Source organism: Mercenaria mercenaria, chromosome 18 (genome assembly GCF_021730395.1).
Source record: "Mercenaria mercenaria strain notata chromosome 18, MADL_Memer_1, whole genome shotgun sequence".
Lineage (NCBI taxonomy): Eukaryota > Metazoa > Mollusca > Bivalvia > Venerida > Veneridae > Mercenaria > Mercenaria mercenaria.
In genome coordinates, this window is record NC_069378.1 from 55,221,903 (window position 1) to 55,244,551 (window position 22,649).

Sequence of the window (22,649 nt, forward strand, 5' to 3'; positions counted from 1 at the left end):
CTATCATTTTTCATTACTCATGCTGTAGCATCAATTACTTTTCATTTTTTTCATTTCTGATGCTGCAGTATCACTTATTCACTGTAAGTGTTTTTGTGCCTTGAAAGCATAAATAGTACAAATTGAGTGTAACACATTCTTAGTAGTCCATTTGAATTACTTTCAATATCTATCTATGATAAACATATCATGTAAATCTATCTGATGAGACTATTAACCTTAAGCCTGCTGGCGGCAAGTGGTTCTGCCTTTGCCACCAGTGCAAACCAAGATCAGCCTGCACTTGCATCATGGTCTGCACTGTTCGCTATTCAGTCAGTAAATTTTCAGTGAACATCCCTCTGAATAACAAGCAAATTCGATGAATTGGTATCCCCCGCCGAAAAGGGTTTGTGGTGAGGAATGGCAAAAAAATATATCCAGCAAAAAGTTAAGGATGTTAATAAGAAGCAAATAATTTCATTAGTCAAAATCGATTTAACAGAAAACAAATGTTTAATTAAAGAGTACATAATAAATGTATGATGCTTTGATCCTGACTAAAGAATTTATTTTGAATGGGATATGCTTACTGTAATAAGCTTAGCTTTTAAAATTAAATGCAGTTAATTGAAATATGAGCTTGAAGTTTAACTGGAACGAAATACTGTCTTTGAGTGGTTTGGCACCAGGTGTTGTTGTTTAACATGTACATTTGAACTTAAAAAAACAGATGTCATTATGAGAACACTGGTAAGATATCTTGAACATGACTGAGGGCAAGGCTTGTGCAGTCACAACTTAACATGTTGAAGGTTTGAACATTTAAAAAGAAAAGAAAAAAAGAAATGGAAATATATATATGTATATATATTTATTTTTAAAGGTGTGGGGGTGCGGGGGAACTAGAGAGGAAACAAAATTTCACATGTTGATTATAAATATTGATGGAAAATTAAAAATTAAAAACAAGAGGGTCATGATGACCCTGGATCGCTCACCAGAGTAATATGAGCTACATGTTTCTAATGTCAAACTGAGGATTTTTAGAAATTTTTTGGAAGATTTTCCGATGTACAATCAAGTAACCCCTGGGGCGGGGCCAATTTTACCCCGGGGGTCATGATTTGAACAAATTTTGTAGAGGTCCACTAGGCAATGCTACATGTAAATATCTAAGCTCTAGTCCTTCTGGTTTATTTCAAGAAAATTTTTAATGATTTTCCTAAGTAAAATCAAGTGACCCCTGGGGCAGGGTTAATTTTAACCCCAGGGGTCATGATTTGAACAAATTTTGTAGAGGTCTACTAGGCAATGCTACATGTGAAATATCTAAGCTCTAGGCCTTCTGGTTAATTTTTTGAAAATTTTGAAGATTTTTCTATGTACAATGAAGTAACGCCATGGGGCGGGGTCATTTTGACCCTGGGGGTCATGATTTGAACAAATTTTGTAGAAGTCTATTAGGCAATGCTACAGGTCAAATACCTAAGGTCTAGGCCTTCTGGTTTATTTTTAGAAAATTTTTGAAGATTTTCCTATGTAAAATCAAGTGACCCCTGAAGCAGGGTCAATTTTGATCCCAGGGGTCATGATTTGAACAAATTTTGTAGAGGTCCATTAGGCAATGCTACATGTGAAATATCTAAGCTCTAGGCCTTCTGGTTTATTTTTAGAAAATTTTTGAAGATTTTCCTATGTAAAATCAAGTGACCCCTGGGGCAGGGTCAATTTTGACCCTGGGGTCATGATTTGAAAATTTTTTGTAGAGGTCTACTAGGTAATGCTACATGTGCAATATCTAAGCTCTAGGCCTTCTGGTTTATTTTTAGAAAATTTTTGAAGATTTTCCTATGTAAAATCAAGTGACCCATGGGGCGGGATCAATTTTGACCCCGGGGTCATGATTTGAATAACTTTAGTAGAGGTCCACTAGGCAATGCTACAAGTCAAATATCTAAGCTCTAGGGCTTCTGGTTTTTGAGAAGAAGATTTTTAAAGATTTTCCTATGTAAAATCAAGTGACCCCTGGGGCGGGGTCAATTTTGACCCCGGGGTCACCCCGGGTGACCAAGGCAAGTGGGCGACCAGGTGTGGGTGCGCAACTTCACATGTTTATAATAAATGTTTACAGAAAAGAATGAAGGAAATTTAATGAAATTTTGCCAAATGGCAAGTTTGTTATGTACAAATATGTGGATTTTTAGACAATTAAAGGGCAATAACTCTGCAGTTACAAAAGAAATCCATATGAAATTGTGTGTGCACAACCACATTATAGTGCTCTAAATTCTGTTAAAGTTTCATAGCTCAATGTCAAATATATCATAAGTTATGATGCAGAAATTGCCATATTTATAGTACCCTATATAGTTAACATTAGAAATTTCTAAGAACCAAAACTCTGGTGTTACTTGGGCAATCTGACTGAAACTTGACGGGCCGCAAGAACTCATAGTGGTGAACAGGTATATGAAGTTTTTAATAAATATTCCCAACCATTTCCTAGATATGGCTCCGGACGGACGGACGGACGGAAGGACGGACGGACAACGCCAAAACTATATCCCTCCGACTTTCGTCGGGGGATAATAAGTCGTACTGCCGAAATTGAATGGTGGACCAATCCATTTTAAAAATTTAGCAAGGTAAAGGTTAAGAAATTTACCTTTACGCAGCCATATGACAGTTATACATGTATAGTTACTGTACCATTCCATACTATACGCTACCATATTGAGCAAAGTAAACAAATCAGCTCCTACTAACAAAATGAAACAAGTGTCATTATTTCATACAGAAGAGCAGTTACACCTGGTTATCATTAATGTATGTTGCTCCTTATAACTATTAGCCATGTAAAAGCTCAGTGAAACCAAACTGCAACATTTTCATTATTGTGTGTTGGGCGAACTTTGGAGTTTCCACTTTTTCTATTTAATTGTACATGTATTACAAATAGAACCTTTAGAGCCTGTAAGATTAAGTTATTTATACTCGCCTTGCTCTGGACTGCTAACTGTTTAGCACCATACAAACTAAAATATAGTAACATATTCATGTCAATGAATGTAAACATTTAACATAAGGTGAATTGTGTAAAGGATCAAGAAATTTCAAATAATATTAGTCTAACATTTGATATGTCTGAAGGTCTGGGAATGTTGTTCCCGTGCTCTACAAACTGACTTACCGAGCTGCTTGCATATTTAATCACAAACCTTTGGATCAAGTCGGAAACATTGACAAAAATATATATTAACCTTTTTATTTAAAAGTTTCAGAGATCGTAATATTATAGAAAAAGTTTTCATATCATAATACACATTAACAATGAAATAGTTAAGAAGATCTTAAAGCTTAAAAAGCCACCGGTAGGTAGGGCAATATCTAGACATCTACCCACCCGCTTTACTCAATAGGGAGAGAGCAGATGTTTGGATCGCTGGGTCGCGAGTTAGAACCCCGAGCAAGGCGCATGTTCTCATGACAATTTGATAAAAGACATTGTGTCTGAAATTATTCATCGTCCAAATCTGATTCATGTGGGGAAGTCGGCAGTTAACTGAGGAGAACAGGTTTGTACTGGTACAGAATCCAAGAACAATGGCTAGGTTAACTGCCCGCCGTTACACAACTAAAAAATACTGTTGAACAAGGGTGCCAGAATGTCACAATATACGCCCGTCACAGCAAATTTCTCTACACTAGCACCTGTATTTACAAATGGAATTTTAATTTTCTAGTTGTTTACAATGTTTTTTTTTTTAGAAATTATTGTAATTCTTTTATTTTTCTAAGTCCACCAAAAAAATCCTTACCAGGTAGAGATACCTTAAAATACACCCAAAATTTGAAAGTAACATCAATGTTGTACCACAGAAAAGTGGTCTTGGTTTTTCCCTACGGTCAATTATAAAAAAGTTACAATGTAAGTTATTTATAGTAACAACTAAGGAAGGTAATCTTTAAAGAGAAAAAAAAAAGGTAGAGATAGCTCAAAATACACCTCAGAATTGGATGTAACATGCATGTTGTACTACAGAAAAGTGGTCTCGATTTTTCCCTACGACTTGTAATGAAAAAGTTACAATATAAGCTATTTATAGTAACAGCAAAGGGAAGTAATTCAAAAGAAGGGACCAGTGCATGACACTCCGTCTCATGATGGTGTACAACTGTGCCAAGTTACATCAAAATCTTGCGCATGACACTCTGTCTCGTGCTTGTGAACATTTGTGCCAAGTTGTATCAAAATCCCTCAATGCATGAAGAAGAAATGCTCCGGACAAAGTTTTCATTCTTGTATCCTTGACCTCTAAGTGTGACCTTGACCTTAACCCTAGGGACCTGGTTCTTGCGCAAGACACTCCGTCTCATGATGGTGAACAAGTGTGCCAAGCTACATCAAAGTCCTTTCATGCATGAAGAAGATATGCTCCGGACAAAGTTTTCATTCTTGTATCCTTTGACCTCTAAGTGTGACCTTGACCTTAGAGCTAGGGACCTGGTTCTTGCGCATGACACTCCCTCTCATTATGGTGAACAACTGTGCCAAGCTACATCAAAATCCTTCCATGCATGAAGAAGATATGCTCCGGACAAAGTCATTCTTGAATTTTTCATTCTTGTATCTTTTGGCCTCTAAGTGTGACCTTGACCTTAGACCTAGGGACCTGGTTTTTGCGCACGACACTCCGTCTCATGATGATGAACAATTGTGCCAACTTTCATCAAAATCCCTCCATGCATGAAGAAGATATGCTCCGGACAAAGTCATTCTTGAATTTGACATTTGACCTCTAAGTGTGACCTTGACCTTAGACCTAGGGACCTGGTTCTTGCGCATGACACTCCCTCTCATTATGGTGAACAACTGTGCCAAGCTACATCAAAATCCTTCCATGCATGAAGAAGATATGCTCCGGACAAAGTCATTCTTGAATTTTTCATTCTTGTATCTTTTGGCCTCTAAGTGTGACCTTGACCTTAGACCTAGGGACCTGGTTTTTGCGCACGACACTCCGTCTCATGATGATGAACAATTGTGCCAACTTTCATCAAAATCCCTCCATGCATGAAGAAGATATGCTCCGGACAAAGTCATTCTTGAATTTGACATTTGACCTCTAAGTGTGACCTTGACCTTAGACCTAGGGACCTGGTTCTTGCGCATGACACTCCGTTTCATGATGGTGAACAACTGTGCCAAGTTTCATCAAAATCCCTCCATGCATGTAGAAGATATGCTCCGGACAAGACGCCGCCCTCCGGACAAGGTCTGTGGACGCCCGCCCGCCCATCCGCCCGCTAGGGGCGTTCCCATAATACGTCCCGTTTTTCAAACGGGCGTATAAAAATGGCGTTTAGCCCTAATCATTTTTTGCCTTGCCCAAATTACATTCATTGACTGATTATTAATATGATGTAGATATGTACAGCATTGCCAACAGGTATGGTTCAGATTTCAGACCTTACCTGTTATAAACACCGTCTCCATATATGCTTGGTTCGTCTGACACATGACACATTTCTATATATTTGTGGGCCTTCAATCTCTCACTGTCCAGATAATCTGAAAATATGAGCCACTTGCAAAAACAAATGTCCCCAATTATGATTTGTCATTACTGGTTAAGTAAGTAGTTATATGTCTTATGTATCCTATGATCTGACAATGACTTAATTACTCCAAAAACAAAATGGGTCATATACTGACCATTGCAAAGAATATTACTCTAAGAAGTTTGACCTCTAGAGGTTCAAGCATTTTGAAGTGATTGAGCACTAAGGTCACTGTGACCATCACATTTAACCTTATGGCCCCCAAAACAGTCTACTGATCTTAGTAGTCTGGCAGCTACTGGACGAAGTAATCTACAGTTACAGAATGAAAATTATTTAAGTCTTCTGGTCGATTTGACCTTGACAATTGACTACTGACAACAGACAATCTTCCTATAAAGTTGGGTAGGAGGCCGTTAATAAAGTTTCAATAAATAATGTTGTTACCGAGATAGAACTTGATAGTTAATGTGCTTTAAAGTTTAACCTTATCTTTTAAGCTGAGAAAGGGTCGTTTACTTAGATTTTAACAAAGTTTTATCTATCTTGGTTATTTAGTATGTCTGATGACTAGGACACTTTGTGCAAAGTTTCAGTCCAATAGAGTCGTATGGTTACTGAAAAAAGCCTTTGCATGCAAAATGTTTAACCAGGGTTTAACATTAATGCCGATATCCAGATGAGAGGAATAGCACTTAGTCAAGCTAAGATTTGTGTTTCTTTGTTGAAAGTGAATAAAAATTTCACTGGACTCTACAGACTTAAATAAAAGTCAGAGTTAGATTTCTTCTATGTTAGCCTATATTATATACATGTCACACACATTTTGAAGCCTAGGGCAATAATTTGAATAATTATGGTAGACATTACAAATCTGATAGCACATGCCAAATATCAAGGCTCTAGCTATTATTGACTCAGAGAAGAAGATTTTCAAAGTTTCTTATATATAAGCCTATAGTAAGTACATGTCTGACATGGGCATGGCCATTTCATTGACCTTAGGGTAATAATTTGGACAATTATGGTAGAGAGTCAAAAGACAAACCCTTATATCACATGCAAAATATCAAAGCTCTAGAGAAAAGGATTTTTAAAGTCTGATAGCTGAAAACCTATTTTTAACCAAACAGACCCATATGTTCAATGTACTGGAACCATTGAAAAACTTTGAAAGAGGGCTACCCAGATATATTTTGTGTATAGTTTCATCAAAATACATTCAGTAGTTTTGGAGGAGATGTTATTTAAAGAAATTGTTGACGACAAGTGACCACGCCCTCTGGCGGCCATGTTTTATGACGAATCAGAACAAGAGCTGTCCGTAGGACAGCGTGCTCCACTATTCGGGGATTTGACAGTAAAATGAATAGATGTCTCAATAAGAGACCTTTACTTTAAAAGGAAGATACACCAAGGGGCATAATTCTGTCAAGAACCAAAAAGGGTTATTGGGATTGTAACACATGCAAATGATGATAGTAAAGATATTGCATTAAAGTTATATCCAGAAAGCGAAGATTGCAAAAAAAGTTCAAGTACAAAAGGGGCATAATTCTGTCAAAAATACAATTAGAGTTATGGGGTTTGTAACCACACATGCAAATGATTATTATAAAGAAATATTTTTATTTCAAGTCATTATCTTTTAAAGCACCAAAGATATGTCTATAAAGGAAGCTTTTGAAAAAATTTAACATGAAAAAATTCCAAGTATAACAACTTTGTGACCTTGACCTTGGGTATAATAGGCCCAGCCCCTGCACATAGTTTGTTTGTATGCTGGAAAACGTTTATGTGAACTTACAGTAAAACACAAGCAATAGTAACAAAGATATGACAGAAAAACAAAGTTTACCGAAAAACTTTAACCTTAAAAAAAACTAAGTATAACACCTTGGTGACCTTGACCTTGGATAAAATGGGCCCAGCCCCTGTACATACTTTATTTGTATGCTGGACAATGTTTATGTAAAGTTACAGTAAGATATAAGCAATAGTAACAAAGATATGACAGAAAAACAAAGGTTGCCAAAAAACTTTAACCTTAAAAATAACCTAAGTATAACACCTTGGTGACTTTGACCTTGGGTATAATGGGCCCAGCCCCTACACATACATTTTTTGTATAATGGACAATGTTTATGTGAAGTAACAGTAAGATATAAGCAATATTAGATATGACAGAAAAACTTTAACCTTAAAAATAACCTAAGTGTAACAGCTGTGACCTTGACTCTAGGTATAATGGGCTCAGACCCTACACATACATTGCTTGTATACTGGACAATGTTTATGTGAAGTTACAGTAAGATATAAGCAACAGTAACAAAGATATGACAGAAAAACAAAGGTTACCGAAAAACTTCAACCAAGAAGGGTCACGCGGATGCCAGGGCAAGTAGAATAGCCCCACTTTTCTCCGAATAGAGGAGCTAAAAATTTGAACTGTATTTGTAGAAGGTCACACAAGGACAATTTGTGTGAAGTTATTTTAAAATCAGGCTAACAGTTTTATACAAGAAGATTTTCTAAGTTTCTACTATATACACAAAGGGAAAAGTGACCATGCCGCTGGCAGCCATGTTTTTGACGAATCAAAATAATTTGAACAATCTTGGTAGAGGGTCACACAAGGACCATTTGTTTAAAATTATTCTAAAATCGAGCTAGCAGTTTCACACAAGAAGATTTTTAAAGTTTCCACTATATACATATAAGAAAAAGTGACCACGCCCTCTGGCATCCATGTTTTTTGACGAATCGGAATCATTTGAACAATCTTGGTAGAGGGTCACACAAGGACCATTTGTGTAAATTATTTTAAAATTGGGCCAGCAGTTTTGCCGGACGCCGGACAACAGACAACAGTGTGATCACAATAGCTCACCATGAGCATTGATCAGGTACGTGAGCTAAAAAAAACATACATGCATATAAAAAATAAAATCATACAATTACCTTCTTTAATATGCACCTTGTTCTTAGGTGTTGGTGTCAGGTGATATTCAGCTTCTTTTGAATTAACATTGGTGGTTTCTGCTTGGATTTGTGGAACCTTAAAATTTTTAACATGAAAATCATGTAAACAAAGCGATTTTCAAACAGAACTATATTATGCATGACTGTCAAGATACGAATTGTATGACCCAGAGAAGAGCCTACGCCTTTATTATCTTGAACAATGAAATAGGTCCAATCGCTGTTAGAAAACATATGTTTCCCCATGCCATTTTATTTTAATTAAAAAGTGAATATGTGTTATATATGGCCAAATCAAAATAAATTATTGTGTTTGCCTTGAACCAAAATAACCGAAAGTTGCATTCTGCACATCCTCTTATTTTGGCCAACTTCTCTGCAAAGTTCATTGAAAATCCTTCAAATTGGAAACAAAAGAAAGCCCCAAGTCGTACAACTGACCTTGACTGTTGGACCTTGAATACATGTCATGACAAATTGTTTCAAACCAGGCCTCAGTTCCATTTCATAGTTAATCTGTTATTTCAAATGCTTGATTTTGCCCTTTATGCGTCTTTCATCTTTATCAGAACCGTATATGACTACCTCATAAATATGGTGGCTGATTCATGCCATTCCGTTATTTCATTCTGTCGCAGCAACAGAACAACAAACGTTGTTATGGCGCCCGCTGAACGTTGCCCCGCCAAACATCATCTTTTCGCCTTCCAGAATGATATTATAGTATTTATAAAATTAGAAAATACAAGTTAGTAAGATTTATAGCGTAATGATATATTTGTTAGTTCCAGAAGAAATTGCTTACTTTTATCCCCACCCCCTCACCCCCACTCAAACCTTTAATCCATCAGTGAATCTATCAATGACACTTTTTATTTACTAGATTATGACATATAGACAGATAGTATGCATGCGTGCATGCGCCTGCCCATCCGCCTGTCTAATTTTTGTTGTCGTACATTGGGAAAATACTATAAATTCACCTCAGTGACATGTATTTTTTTAAGCCTGACCCATGCCCAACCCCCTCAGCCAAGTGTGACATTGGCTTTTAAAATAGAGATCTTATGTTTGATCACGAGCATCCGTCTCACTGAGGCAAGCATGAAGCATTTTCAAAACTTACGGCAAAGTTGTAATCTGGACAATAATTGAACGAACGGACGGACGGATGCATGTACACACGCACGCACGGATGCATGGACAGACATACGCATATTTCCATTCTATATATCATGAAAAGGTTTCTATTTAAAAATTACACATTGTGTCACTGATGGACTCAGTGATGGATTGAAGGTTGGTGGTGGGGGTCAGGGGGATCTCCAATTTAATGAATACTATACTATCATGCCGGAAGGCGAAAAGATGATGTTCGGCGGGGTGATATTTGGTGGAGCGACGTTCAGCAGAGCGACATTCAGTTGGGCGGCATTTGGCAGGGCGATGTTTGGCCGGGCAACGTTTGGTGGGGAGCCATAACGATTAAGCTCTGAAGATTGATTAATGAATTGAATAAAACTGAGAGGTGTCCATTAGCAGATGCTACCAACCAATTTGGTAAAGATTTAACAAGAAGTTCATGCGAAGAAATCAGTTTTCTTTCTATGTTTTTTAGCTCTGACAGCCCTCGAAGAAATCAGTCAGCACCATTTATCAAAACTGAGATAGGTTGTTGCAAGTATATTATAAATTAAGTTTGGCAAAGATTCACTTGCATATAAAGCTTTTTTTGAAAATTTATTAGCTGAAATCGTCAAAGATTATCATCTTTTTCATTTTAATAAGAAAGTATACAAATTTGAATATTGTTTGTAAGGCCTTTTGAATCTCTAGACAGATAAAACACTAAATCTGACAGGGCACCCCTTCCACACAATTATACCTTACACACAAGAGCTTTACCAAACTTTTTTAAGTTGTAAAAAGGGCACAATTTTGTCAGAGTAAAAGAACTTGACTCAAGAGTTGTCATTTCATGATGACATTGAAACAATTCTGTGAAATTTGATTGAAACTGTCCCTGTGGTTTAGGAGGAAATATTATAGAAGGAAAACAACAATTTTAAAAGCTCACGATGAGCAAGCTCAAAGGAGTAAAATTATAACAAGAGGGCCATAATGGCCCTATATCGCTCACCTGTTACCATTGCACTTAAGGACAAGAAGGTCAAAAAATCATGATCAAGATCAATCAAAAGAATCATGAGAAAATATAGTTGAAATTTTCTTAAAGGTACAGATATGTCAAAATACACCTAAAAATTGGAGGTACCATCCATGTTGTACCACAGAAAAGTGGTCTCCGTTTTTCCCTGCGGCCAATCATAAAAAAGTTACTAAATAAGCTATTTATAGTAACATAAAAAGGAAGTAATTAAAGAAAAATTATTGTAAGTGAACAAAAGAAGGATCTGCCAAATAAAAACAAAAGCACTGCAATACAACACAAATGAAGAGCAATTTACACGCAACACAAAGTCACCCCTAAGTGTGACCTTGCCTTGAAGTAAGCCATCTGAAACATGTGCTCTGCACATTGTTTCGATGAGATGAACATTTGTGTCAGGTTTCTTTGAAATCCTTCAAGGAGTTCAAGAGTTACAGAGTGGAAGGGAAATTGCCAACCAACAGACAGACAGACAGACAGACGGACACCAAGGCAATAACATAATACGTCCCTTCGGGCGTATAAAAAGGAATCGAGATCTTATTGTGATACAAGTTGTGTGCAAGTTCGGTTTAAATCAAATCATAAATGAAGCTGCTATTGTGCAGACAAGGTCAAAATAGCTAATTTTGGCCCTTTCAGGGGCCATAACTCTAGAATCCATAAAGGAATCTGGCCAGTTCAAGAAAGGAACCAAGATTTTATGGTGATACTAGCTGTGTGCAAGTTTGGTTAAAATAAAATCATAAATGAAGCTGCTATTGTGCAGACAAGGTCAAAATATCTCATTCTGGCACTTTCAGGGGCCATAACTCTGGAACCCATAATGGAATCTGGCCAGTTCAAGAAATGAACCAAGATCTTATGGTGATACAAGTTGTGTGCCAGTTTGGTAAAAATCAAATCATAAATAAAACTGCTATTGTGCAGACAATTTCAAAATAGCTAATTTTGGCCCTTTCAGGGGCCATAACTCTGAAACCCATAAAGGGATCTGGTTCAAGAAAGGAACCGAAATCTTATGGTGATATAAGTTGTGTGCAAGTTTGGTTAAAATAAAATCATAAATGAAACCACTATCGTGCAGACAAGAAATTGTTGACGCACGGACGGACGGACGCACAGACGACGGACAAAGGGTGATCACAAAAGCTCACCTTGTCACTTTGTGACAGGTGAGCTAAAAAACAACGTGTTTTTTTTTGTTTTTTCGTCGATTATTTTCTGAAAACTTTGTAAGTGTAACTTTGTTTGCAGTTTCTCTTAGTTTCAATATGGCCAGTCCAGAGAGATATGTTTTAGCTTTAATCGACATCATTAGTTGGCTAAATAGATTTAAAATCAAAAAAGTTACTGAAGGCACCAGTTGGCTGATTGGATAATATTTTGAAAGATTTTCACACTTTTTTCTCCATTTTAACATATCTAAACCCTACTCATACCTTTATGTTGTTAACTATGATTAATCACTTGCTTCCAAGTTTCACGCTCATATATACATTTATCGTCGATTTTTTTCACTTTATGCATGTTATGTTGTTGTGAGGATGACTTTATGATATTTTTTTTGTTAAAATGTAGAAACAAGAGGGTCATGATCACCCTGGATCACTCAACTGAGTAATATGAGCTACATGTTTCAAATGTCAAACTGATACTGAAATATTAAGAAAGTAGGCCAGTAGGTCACATTTATAGTCACTGAAAGTCAGTTTTAAGATCGGCATGCAAAACTGTACATGTCATCCAAATTTCAAGGCTGTACCTTAAAAACAAGAAAGTAGGTCAGTAGGTCACATTCATGGTCACTGAAAGTCAGTTATAAGACTTGTGTGCTAAACTGTACATGTCATAAAAATTTCAAGGCTGTATCTTAAAAAAAAACAAGAAAGGTCTGTAGGTCACATTCATGGTCACTGAAAGTCAGTTTTAAGATCAATGTGCTAAACTGTACATGTGATTCAAATTTCAAGGCTGTACCTTAAAAAACAAGAAAGTAGGTCAGTAGGTCATGGTCACAGTCATGTGACCCCTTATCACTAGGAAATATGATCTGATAATTTTTGAAGTTTTTTTCCTATATAACTCATATAACAAGTGGCCCCCAGGGTGGGCCTCTTTTCACCCCAGGGGCATAATTTGAAAAATCTTGTTAGAGATCCACTAGGCAATGCTACATACCAAATAGCAAAGGCCTAGGCCTTGAACTTTCAGACAAGAAGATCTCTTTTTTTTCCTATATAAGTCTATGTTAAACTTGGTTTCTAAGGGCATGGCCTCTTTTCACCCCAGGGACATAATTTGAATAAAGGAAAGGCAACGTACCAAATATCAAAAGCCTAGGCCTTGCAGTTTCAGGCAAGAAGATTTTTAAAGTTTTTTTTCCTATGTAAGTCTATGTAAAACTTGAGACCCCCGCAGCAGGGCCTCTTTTCACCCCGGGAGCATAATTTGAACAATTTAAGTAAAGGACCACAAGGTAATGCAAAATACCAAATATCAAAAGCAAATTTTAAGGCCTTGCAGTTTCAGACAAGAAGATTTCTAAAGTTTTTCCTATACAAGTCTATGTATATCTTGAGACCCTCAGGGCAGGGCGTCTTTTCACCCAAGGGGCATAATTTGAACAATTTTGGTAGAGGACCACAAGGCAATGTTACATACAAAATATCAAAGGCCTAGGTCTTGTGGTTTTAGACATGAATATTTTTAGTTTTTTCCTATATAAGTCTATGTAAAACTTGTGACCCCCCACCCACCCCCGGGGGGAGCCTCTTTTCACCCAAGGGGCAAAATTTAAACAATCTTGATAGAGGACCATAAGATAATGTCACATGCCAAATATCAAGGCTCTATGCCTTTGGGTTTTGGAGAAGATTTTTAAAGTTTTTCCTTTCGGTTGCCATGGCAACCAGAGTTCTGCATGGAATTCAATTCTTTGAATATTTTTGAAAGGGGGCCACCCAAGGATCATTCCTGTGAAGTTGGGTGTAATTATGCCCAGTGGTTCTCTAGGAGAAGATTTTTTTAGAAAATGTTGACGGACGCACGACTGACGACGCACGACGGACATTGAGCAGTCACAAAAGCTCACCATGAGCCTTTGGCTCTAGTGAGCTGAAACAGTGAAGGTCTTTCAAAATATTACCCCAATCAGCCAACTGGTGTCTTCAATAACTTTTTTGTTCTTAAATTTATTTAGCCAATGACTGATGCAGGTTAAAGCCAAAACATAGCTCTCTGGACTGGCCATATTAAAATTAAGAGAAAACTGCATACAAAGTTACACTTGCAAAGTTTTAAGAAAATTCTAGACAAAATACTTCTTAGAGCTGTCAGTGGACAGCACACTCAACTATTCTCAGTGCTTGATAGTATAATATAAGCTATGAGTAAAACTTTAACATTACAATAAGCATATTCTAAGTCGAAAAGGGGCCATAATTCAGTCAAAATGCTTGATAGAGTTGCCTCCTCCTTTTTACAGACTGGGGTCATGATGGTAAACAAGTATGCAAAATATCAAAGCAATATCTCAATGGACTTTGAAAATATTTGGGGTGGTACGCAAACTTTAACATTTGTGCAACGCTCACGCTAACGCCGACGCCTGGGCGAGTAGGATAGTTCTCCTATTCTTCGAATAGTCGAGCTAAAAATGTCATTTTCTGCCATTTTAACTCCCACAACAACAACTCCTCACATAAAGACTCCAACAACAACACTTTACGTTCGACCCCCTGTTTTGCAGAAGAAGCATTATGGGAATGTGATATAATAATTCACCTACATGTTTTGTGCTTTTAAGTAACACTTGAAAAGGTACAATTACAAAATGTGATCTGCATTCAAGATGTAATTTGCATTCAAGTTGAACTTTGCGTCAAGGTGAATCAAGATGTAATCTGCGTTCAACATCCTTTACAAAAAAAAATACAAAATATATTTACCTGAGAAACTGGTACACAGCTACTGAACTGATCCAGGCCTTGGGTGGTGGTGCTCATCTTCTCAATGTCCCTGCAAAATTTCACTTTTGAAATTTCAAGCATCTTTTTAATTGACTGTATTAATTTGTATTAAAACATTTACCATTTTTCTTAAACAAGAGCTGTCTGATGACAGCACGCCTGACTATTCGAAGAATTGATTGAAGAATGGGGTCAAAATATTTCCACGGATATTCAGACAAAAGAAATAAATAGATTAGACAAACAATGTTCCTGTATTACTTTGATTTCAATAAGTCTTGCACTAAATGGCAATATATGAGCCAATTTCAAAGTCCAACAAGAGCACCGCCTTGCGGGTGCTGACGCTCATCTGATTTTTTTTTTATAATAGAAATATTGTCCTACTCGTGATTTTCTAAGTCTAAAAAGGGCCATCATTCTTGCAAAAAAGCAGGATAGAGTTATGTTTCTTGATGTACAGTGTCCACTTATGATGGTGAAAAACTGTTGCAAGTTTTAAAGCAATAGCTTTGATAGTTTATGAGAAAAGTTGACTTAAACATAATATTCAACCAAGAAAATGATTTTTCTAAGTCCAAAAGGGGCAATAATTATTGCAAAAAGCAGGATGGAGTTATGTTGCTTGCTTTACAGGGTCAGCTTATGATGGTGAACAACAGTTGCAAGTTTTAAAGCAATAGTTTTGATGGTTTAAGAGAAAAAGTTGACCTAAACATAAAACTTAACCAAGAAATCTGATATTTTCTAAGTCCAAAAGGGGCCATCATTCTTGCAAAAAGCAGGATGGAGTTATGTTTCTTGCTGTACAGGGTCCACTTATGATGGTGAAAAACTGTTGCAAGTTTTAAACCAATAGCTTTGATAGTTTAGGATAAAAGTTGACCTAAACATAAAATTTAACCAAGAAAACTGATTTTCTAAGTCCAAAAGGGGCAATAATTCTTGCAAAAAGCAAGATGGAGTTATGTTTCTTGATGTACAGGGTCTGCTTATGATGGTGAACAAGTATTCCAAGTTTCAAAGCAATAGCTTTGATAGTTTAGGAGAAAAGTTGACCTAAACATAAAACTTAACCAAGAAATCTGATATTTTCTAAGTACAAAAGGGGCCATAAATCTTGCAAAATGCAAGATGGAGTTATGTTTCTTGCTATACAGGGTCAGCTTATGATGGTGAACAAGTATTCCAAGTTTCAAAGCAATAGCTTTGATAGTTTAGGAGAAAAGCTGACCTAAACATAAAACTTAACCAAGCAACGCCGACGCAGACGCCGACGCCGACGCCGACACCGACGCCGAGGCCGACGCCGACGCCGACGCCGACAACCGCTCAAGTGATGACAATAACTCATCATTTTTTTTCAAAAAATCAGATGAGCTAAAAAGGGCCATAATTCAGTCAAAATAGTTATGTACTCTTGCCTACAGATGGAAATCATAATGATAAACAAGTGTTCAAAGTTTAAAAGCCATATGTCAAATAGTTTTGACAAAACATGGACTTGTATGAAAACAGAACCAATTCCAAAGTCCAAAAAGGGCCATAATTCAGCCAAAATAGATGACAGAGTTATGTTCTCTTTCCTATAGATAGAGACTATTATACTAAACAAGTGATAAAAGTTTCAAAGCCATATGTCAAACACTTTACAAAAAATAAGAACTGGTACGAAAAACTTAACCAAGATTTCTAAATCAAAAGGGGTCATAATTCAGCCAAAATCCTTGATGGAGTTATGTACTCTTGCCTATAACTGGACATGGTGATGGTAAACAGGTGTTGAAAGTTTCAAAGCTTTATCTCAAAAGACTTTGTCAAAATATGACCTGGTATGAAATATTAACCCAGATTTCTAAGTCAAAAAGGGCCATAATTCAGCCAAAATCCTTGATGGAGTTATAATGCTCTTGCCTATAACTGGACATGGTGATGGTAAACAAGTGTTGAAAGTTTTAAAGCTTTATCTCAAAAGACTTTGTCAAAATATGAACTGGTACGAAAAACTTAACCATGATTTCTAAGTCAAAAGGGGCCATAATTCAGCCAAAATCCTTGATGGAGTTATGTGCTCTTGCCTAAAACTGGCCATGATGATGGTAAACAAGTGTTGAAAGTTTCAAAGCTTTATCTCAAAAGACTTTGTCAAAATGTGGACTGGTACAAAAAACTTAACCCAAGGTGTGACGCTGATGCCGTGGTGAGTAGGATAGCTCTACTTATTCTTCGAATAGTCGAGCTAAAAATTGAATTACTATGTGTTCCCCAATAGCCCTCAACTGCCAGTACCACAAATGGACCAATCAGAAACAGTTTCCTGTTTATTGATTATGGAAGGCCTGCGTGCAATGCTAATTGTAAAATTTATGACAAATATTTAATGCTAAATGGCGATTATTTAATGCTATATGCCAATTATTTCATGCTAAATGCCAATTATCTCATGCTAAATGCTATATACTAAATGATTTATGCCATATACTTAATGCTAAATGCCATTTAATGATAAATACTAGTTGTCAACTTCTTTAAACTTATGGATTTATGATTTCTATCTCTTAACCTTATAAAGGTAACTTTAATCATTTTAAGATATATGATATTCTACCAATCTGACAAGAAACAGTAACATGTTCTACCGGCCATAAGAACATTAATATTGAACCTAAATTGTTTGTTTGTTTGTTTTGGGTTTAACGCCGTTTTTCAACAGTATTTCAGTCATGTAACGGCGGGCAGTTAACCTAAACAGTGTTCCTGGATTCCGTGCCAGTACAAACCTGTTCTCCGCAAATAACAGCCAACTTCCCCACATGAGTGTGTGGTGTGTGTGTTCGTGTTCGGGTTTAACGTCTTTAATCAGAGGTGGAGGACTAATGATTTCAGACACAATGTCGTTTACCAAAGAGTCACGAAGAGCATATGCTCCGCCTGAGCATCGAACTAACGACCCCGCGATCTGTAGACCAACGCTCTTACCTACTGAGCTAAGCGGGCAGGTTACTTTTAAAACAGATAGAAGAAAGTTTCAGCTTCGTTTGAATTTACATCAGTTGTTTCTGCTTGGACAAAGTTATATGAAACAAGAGGGCCAAGATGGCCCTATGTCGCGCATCTGAGTAACACATCATATCAGTGTAAACATGTTTTAATATTAATTTAATGGAGACAAATATTCTGACCAATTTTCATTAGGATTGGACAAAAAAATGGCCTCTTGAGTGTAAATAAGCATTTTCTTTGATTTGACCTAGTGACCTAGTTTTTTACCCCACATGACCCAGATTCAAACTTGTCAAAAACTTCATGAAAAAAAATATTCTGATAAAGTTGCGGGAAGATTGGGGCAAAAAAGTGGCCTCTAGAGTGTATACAAGCTTTTCCTTTGATCTGACCTAGTGACCTAGTTTTTGACCCTATGTAACCCAGATTTCAAATCATCCAAGACTTCATGATAAACAATCTGACCGAGTTTTATGAAGATAGAATCAAAAATGTGCCCCCTAGGGTGTAAACAAGCTTATTCTTTGATCTGACCTGGTGACCTAGTTTCAACCCCATATGACCCAATTTCGAATCTGGCCTAGAAATCATCAAGATAAAAATTCTGACCAAGTTTCATGAAGATAAGGTCATAAATGTGGCCTCTAGGTTGTAAACAAGCTTTTCCTTTGATTTGACCTAATGAACTAGTTTTTGACTCGACATTATCCACTTTCGATCCAGGCCTAGATATCATCATGATAATCATTCTGTGCAAGTTTTTATCAAATCACAGTATAAATGAAACCTCTATATGGCTGAAAGGGCCCAAATTGAAAATTTTGCCCTTTTCAGGGACAGTAACTCTAGAACCCATGATAGAATCTAGCCGGTTTTCGATAGGAACTGAGATCGTATTAAGTTGTGTGTAAGTGTGGTTAAAATCAAATATAAAATGTCACTTCTATCGTGTTCACAAGGTAAAGAGTAACAAATTTTGGCTCTTTCAAAGGTCAATCAGGGGACGTAACTCCGGAACCTATGATTGGATCTGACAGATTCATCATGGAATCCAAGATTTATTGTTGTTGAAGATATTTTGCAAGTTTTTATCAAATCAAACCATAAATGAAGTCTCTATATGGCTGCAAAAGCCAAAATTGCAAATTTTGGTTCTTTAAGCGATCATAACTCTGGAACCCATGATGGGATCTGGCCAGTTTTCGAAAGGAACCGAGATATTATACCAATACAAGATGTATGCAAGTTGATTAAAGTTGATTGCAAAAGGTGGTCTCTATCATGTTCACAAGCCAAAATAGCCAATTTTGGCCCTTTAAGGGGCCATAACTCTGGAACCCATGGGGGATCTGGCCTGATATTATACCAATACAAGTTGTGCACAAGTCTGAATAAAACTGGTTGCAAAATGTGGTCTCTATCATGTTCACAAGCCAAAATAGCAAATTTTGGCCCTTTAACTCTGTTCCAGTGAAAATGTCACCAAAATCGCAGTGAAATTTCACCGAGTGATGAAAAGTGACCACGCCCTCTGACGGCCATGTTTTTTGATGAATCAGAAAATTTTGAACAATATTTGTAGAAGATCAAACTATTTTAAAATCCAGCCAGCAGTTTCACACAAGAAGATGTTTAAAGTTTCCACTATATACATATAGGGAAAAGTGACCACGCCCTCTGGCGGCCATGTTTTTTGACGAATCTTTTTTGACGAATCAGAAAATTTTGAACTACAATTCAAGATAATTTGAACAATCTTGGTAGAGGGTCACACAAGGACTGTTTGTGTAAAATTATTTTTAAACCAAGCAAGCAGTTTCACACAAGAAGATTTTTTTTTAATTTCCACTATATACATATAGGGAAAAGTGATGACGCCCCCTTGCGGCCATGTTTTTTGACGAATCAGAAAATTTTGAACTATATTTGTGGAAGGTCACATAAGAACCATTTGTGTAAAATTATTTTCAAATTTGGCTAGCAGTTTCACAAAAGAAGACTTTTAAAGTTTCCACTACATACATATAGGGAAAATGACCACGCCCTCTGGTGGCCAAGTTTTTTGACGAATCAAAATAATTTGAACAATCTTGGTAGAGGGTCATACAAGGACCATTTGTGTAAAATTATTTTGAAATCTGCCCAGTAGTTTCAAACAAGAAGTTTTTTTTTTAATTTCCACTATATACATATACAGAAAAGTGACCACGCCCCCCTGGTGGCTATGTTTTTTGACGAATCAAAATAATTTGAACAATCTTGGTAGAGGGTGACATAAGGATTATTTGTGTGAAATTATTTCAAAATCGGACCATTGGCTTAGGAGGAGATTTTGTTTGAAGATTTTTCTATTTTTAGCTCTTGCGGTCCCTATGTGCAAAGCAAGTAGAACTGTTTGAACAACTTTAAAAGAGGACCATCCAAGGAGCATCCACGCTGAGTTTCATCTTAATCCTTTCAGTGGTTATGGAGGAGACGTCTTTTAAACACAATTGTTGGCGATGGACGGATGCACAACGAACACAGCGTGATCACAATAGCTCACCCTGAGCATTGCTCAGGTGAGCTAAGGCCTAAAAAAAAATTCTCTGTTTCCGGTAACATGCTCAAAAAAATTAGGGTAGGTAGGTTGGATTTTTTTTTATTAAGTGAGACTTTTCGGAAATTACTTTTATGTCAAACAAGAGATCACAGAGTGATCTTGGCGCCCACCATTGAGCCATTTTTTAATGTTTCAAATTTCAAGACTAGCTCAAGGTCAAAATCAAGGTCAAATTTCATTTCTGTACACAACACTGTGCATGTGGTACATGCAAGAGGTCCAAATTTGAAAGCTGTAGCTTGAGAAATGTGAAAGTAGGTCACTAGATCAATTTCAAGGTCAAAGTTCATTTCGATATAAAAAAAACTATGCATGTGCTTCAAATTTGGAGGCTGTAGCTTGAGCAATGTGAAAGTAGGTACTAGGTAAAAATCAATGTCAAATTCAATTCAGAACACAAAAATATGCATGTGGTCCAAATTTGAAGGCTGTAGCTTGATAAATGTGAAAGTAGGTCACTAGGTCAAAATCAAGGTCAAATTTCATTTCTAAACACAAGTAGGTCACTAGGTCAAAATCAAGGTCAAATTTCATTTCTAAACATAAAACTATGCATGTGGTCCAAATTTGAAGCCTGTACCTTCAAAATTGTGAAAGTAGGTCACTAGGTCAATGTCAAGGTCAAAAAGTTTTTCGGTGCACAAAACTAAGCATGTGGTCCAAATTTGAAGGCTGTAGCTACAGAAATGTGAAAGTAGGTCACTAGGTCAAAATCAAGGTCAACTCATGTCAAGGTTCATCTTGCCACTCAAAACTACACATGTGGTCCAAATTTGAATGTTGTAGGTTTATACTGACCAGAAGATTTTAAAAGCTTTTCCCTATATAAGTCTATATGAACCATGTGACCCCTGGGACGGGGCCATATTTGACCCTAGGGGGATAATTTGAACAAACTTGGTAGAGAACCACTAAATGATGCTACATTACAAATATCAAAGCTCTAGGCTTTGTGGTTTGGACAAGAAGATTTTCAAAGTTTTTCCCTATATAAGTCTATATGTAAACCATGTGACCCCCAGGGTGGGGCATATTTGACCCTAGGTGTAATAATTTGAGCATCTTAGAATAAGACCACTAGATGATGTCACATACAAAATATCAAAGCCCTAGGCCCTGTGAATTTAGACAAGAGGTTTTTCAAAGTTTTTCCCTATATAAGTGTATAAAAACCATGTGACCCCCAGGGCGGATCCATATTTGACCACAGGGAAATAATTTGAATCATCTTGGTAGAGGACCACTACATGATGCTACATACCAAATATCAAAGCCCTAGGCTCTGAGGTTTTGGACAAGAAGATTTTCAAAGTTTTTCCGTATATAAATCCATGTAAATTATAAAAATAAACAAAGGGCCATAACTCACTCAAAAAATGTTGAACCAGTCTGATTTTCAGGCAGACACAACTAGGGTACCAATACATCATTCTGACAAAGTTTGGTCAAAATCCCCCCAGTAGTTTCTGAGGAGATGCGATAACGAGAAATTGTTAATGGACGGAAGGACAACGGACCAAGGATGTTTAAAGCATAAAAAGTGAAGTTTTGCAACTTTATGTTAAAAAGTTGAAAAAAATACTCTCCAAGACCATAAAAACTTTTAAGGTTGGGCCAAAAATTTAGGGTAGGTCGGGATACCGGAAACAAACAATTTTTTTTTACGCCTAAAAAGCAAAAATTCAAATGATTCATTCCTACACCGATATATTCAGCTCTTTTTAAATATATAAACACATAGCAATAAGCATTTGGCAATACTGTTCCGCATTTCTCAATTATCAATTACCAGGTAGCAATTATCGTTTGACAAGTACAATTTGGCAGTCAATATTTGAGCATTTGGCAAATAGCATTTTGCATGAGCTATTTGTCATTTAGCATCTGACAAAAAAAATGGGTCACCTGCTTTACAAAACTGATGGAATTAATGTTTTCTTTGCCTTTAACATTTAATTTTAAGAATTTCACAATATGAACTCTACTTACACATCTGAGACCTCTTCTTCACACATTTTTGGCAGTCTTTCAAACCTTGAAGAAAAGAATTCAAAACAGGTTGAATGAAGTACGAAAAATAAAAATTATTCCTTTTTTTATTGACACATAATTCATGTAGTTGGGTCAAAATATCCTGTCTTATCAACTTACTTAGTATTCAATCAGAAAATATTCTTCCAAAAATGACCCAGACGATTTTTTATATAGAGGGTGTCCTTTCTGAAAAGATACATAGTTTTTCATTTTCTGATTAAATATCAAGGTCATTATGGTTTTTAAATTACACAGTAGGCATGTTTCTTACTTGGTACATGTGTATCAGCTTTAAAAGAATATCACCCAACAAGAGCTGTCACAGGAAACAGCTCGCTCGACT